Source organism: Triticum urartu, chromosome 4, assembly GCF_003073215.2.
Source record: "Triticum urartu cultivar G1812 chromosome 4, Tu2.1, whole genome shotgun sequence".
In the NCBI taxonomy this organism is placed as follows: Eukaryota; Viridiplantae; Streptophyta; class Magnoliopsida; order Poales; family Poaceae; genus Triticum; species Triticum urartu.
Window position 1 is genome coordinate 331,089,263 of NC_053025.1, and position 3,686 is coordinate 331,092,948.

Here is a 3,686-nt window from a genome sequence, read left to right on the forward strand (position 1 = left end):
GCGTAGCGTGCGTAATAGAAGACTACGGCCCCATCCTCTCGGACCATTACCCTTTCAAGCTTGGCATCCAATATATGGAGATAGCAGTGAATGAGGACAGGTTCAATCGGGCTTCCGAGCGGTATTCCTCGCTTCTGGCATGTGTAAGTCTTACCTTTTCTATCTACGTGTGGTTTTCATGAAAACCTATTTTATCAACCTATGGACTCCTTTCAATGACAGAGTCTTTGGAGCAAATTGGTTCAGGATTCTAAGGTTAGAAAAGAGTTACCACTCAAGGGAGGAACAGGATATGTGGAAGGCTATCCTGGTGGCTCAAGACTGACCGGTATACCTGGACCAGTCTATATTGAGCCATATTCATCAATTCGTCAGGCAATTTGGCCTCACACAATGTATCCCTGTTCCACCAGACGCTTAATCAACCCTGGAACACAAGAGAACCCTTCTTATCAAAGAGAATTGCGTATTAAACAGATGAGAGAAATAGCCCTAAATATGTGCATCGAGTAAGTCATTACCTTCTATTCGATCTCCAGTATCGCTCATCAAGTACTTGATCAGATTCCTCTTTTTTCTTGCAATTGCAAAGTGGTGGAAAAAATTTGTATTTCGGTCACCATGTCGTAGCCAATTGGCTCTGCCCCGCTGGAGCCATGCTACTTCTTCTTGTTCAAACAGGTTCTCGAGCAGCAGTCAAATTGACTTCCCCTGCTTGAGCGTAATGCCCGCCCCTGGTGTGGTGGAAAAAGCCTCGTTTTCTATTCCTTTTAAAGCTGCTGATGCGAGCTACCGAACAAACAAGATTAGTACAAAAAGCCACAACTAGCACTAGCTTTCGTGATTGCTTCTTTCTACCTTTCTCACTCCGGTAATTTCTCCTTCTCCAAAATATCACTACGGACAAGATGAGCTAATAGAAAAAGTTAGGGCAACAGATGATAGCAACTCGCCAGACTCGAACTGGCATAGGCGGATCGGATCAAACGAAATTAGCCTTTCTTCCATCAACAGGAATCGCTTTGATTTCGCAGTTCAAGAGGATGGTGGGGGCAACCTCTCTACATCTGCGGGCCGGTAGGCCAGCCAACTAACTCTTCAAATGAAGAACTGATTACTCCACATCTATGAACCTATCATTCCCCGCCCTTGCCCATTATTTCTTTTTGTATCACGCTAGGACTTTGCCTCTTTTTTTGAGGAAAAATATGGAAGTAGAATCTCCTCTCTTTTAGAGGTGTCTTCCAAATCCAATTTAAGATCAATGAGGTCTTTCAGAGAGCCGCTACTCTTTCCATTAAATTCTAGGATCTCTTCGATCCTATGCGCAAAAGCAAGGTGTGAGCCCGCGACCCCTCGATCGCTCTCAGAGTCAATCGGCCCAAACCGGGTTATGAGCTCAACGAAAAAAAAAGTATTTTTAGAAATTGCCTGCAAAACCGCCTTGCGAGCGTTAGCGTCAGCGTCAGCGCCATCTCCCGATGGATATTTTTTGCGCATCTCCAATAGCGCCTTGGCCCTATTTTCTTCTTCGTCTATTGGGGAAGAAGAAGAGGTGGAGTAGCAGGCGGATCTCATCCCTCCTGCGGACTTCCCCGTACTCAAAGTGACTCTGAGAGATTGTGCTTCTCTACTAATCGCATTCTGTTCAAGAATCACTGTTTTCATGATCGAATGACGAAATAGATATACGAACTGTATAGGATCATTCGCTGGGATGGGATAAGTGATTCTTTTATAGGATTCCCATGGGATCATAGAATCAACTAAGGATGGAATAGGTATTTGTGATCGATCAGCTTCCAGTATGACCGAAGACTTTCTATCTGCATTCAAAATAACCACACAATCAGGTTGTTGGTTCAACCCAAAATTGATCTTCTTCTTTCTTGAACGGAATTTTTTTTTATTTGCAAAAGATTTGGTCAAAAACGCCCCGATCTTCCATTGAGAATCATCGAAACAATGAGAATTCACATTTCTTAAATAGCTTCTTAAATAGCTCGCCATTTCTTCCGTTATCTCATAAATAAATAAATGATTGGTCTTTAAAAAGAAGGAACGGCCTTTTTGACGACTGGGAGATCCTATAAAATGAAGAGCGTTTCATAAACAAATCAGTGTCTTGTCTGAATCGAGAATAGCAATTCCATTTCTTGAACCACGGATATAGACTTTGAAATGGTGATCAGCTACCCGACGGCCGAGATGTGCATTCGTACAAAGTAATTTAGTACAGACTATCGAAAGCATTGTCATTTTGCGATTTGAGTTCCGGAGATACAGGTGGTAAGTTATGGGTAATGCGGGGGAACTTTAAGACGAGATAGAATACCTAATATGGGAGTGGTTTAAGTGAGAGAATAGCTCCCTTACCAAACCAACTGAGCTATTTGCCATGTTTTTGACAAATGACCTAACTTTGATGTGATGTGCCCGGCTAGCCCGGATCATTCTTAGAGCAGTTGAGGTTACCGGAATTACGGCCTTCCATACAAGAACTGGCACTATTGTAACTCGCTATGGGCCTCCTGCCTTCTTGAAAGAAACTGGCTTTTGAAGAAATTACTCTATTTTACGCATTTAGTTGAAGCGGATTCAAAGAGCTCTATCGAGCAAGGAAGGAGTATACTATACTGTAGCTGGATAAGCTAGATACCAAAACTTTGATAAAGATTGAGGCAACCCATTTGAGGAAGAACCGGACGGACCCCTGTGGAGATGGCATAAACAATCCTTTGACGAACTTTCTGGTTAACATAGAATCTATGAGTTTTTTCTTCTAATTACTACTACTAACATTATTCAATCTGGTATCCAAGAATTTATTAAGCTCATCCCGCAAGCACATGTACACATCTTGGATTTTACCGTCTTAAGATGGAAGAAGATTCGTTCTCCTACCCATTTCTAAGTTAAGCAAGAGATAACTCATAATTTGATATGCACTCGCACTCGCATCTTGGGTCACTGGAACCTGATGATAATTACTCACTCCTTCATCCTGAGAAAGGATCTTGGCTATGAAAAAAAATGGATCACTAGCTTGCGCAGAAAATTGAATGAAACTTTTGTCCGAAGTAAACATTTCAGTCTGGTGTTCGTTATACCATTTAAGGGCATCATCTAAGTTTGAGAACTTTGGATACTTAAAGGCTGCAGCACATGCTAAGTGTTGACTGAGATTCTTTTTTTCTGACAGGTGGTTTTGTGCTGGAGGTTGAGGATGATCAGCAGAAAAGAGTAATAAACTTTTTGACAAATCACGCTCATGAAAATGCAATACACCTGAACGGTAGATTCTACCACGGAAGTCCATGAATGCTGGCAAATAGAATTGATAACCTTCGTATGCTGACGCAAGTCTTATTAAAAAATCTTCATAACTAGCCTGCTGCACCTGTTTTAATAATTTATTTAACAGTATGTTATAGCTACAAGCATTATTAATACCTTTGACGTTATTGAAGTAGCACTCCCTCAATATGTCTGAGGCTTCTGTCGGATTCACGCGAGCCAGAGCATTTGGTAAAAGAAGCCCACACTCAACTAAACATTGACGATTCTTTTCCAGAAATCTCAAGAGCCTTTTGTTTATTTCAAACGCTTGAGACTGAAGCCCATTCAAAATATCACACATCTGCTTGTATTATTTTTTATGTAACTTTATATAGAAGTGGTTTAAG

The 3,686-nt window shown here is 41.4% G+C and overlaps 1 pseudogene; it reads right to left on the bottom strand.

The window, feature by feature from the left end:
* Nucleotides 1–1,021: 1,021 nt before the first annotated feature.
* LOC125553829 lies at nt 1,022–2,459 on the bottom strand (annotated as a pseudogene).
* Between the last annotated feature and the right edge of the window lie 1,227 nt (nt 2,460–3,686).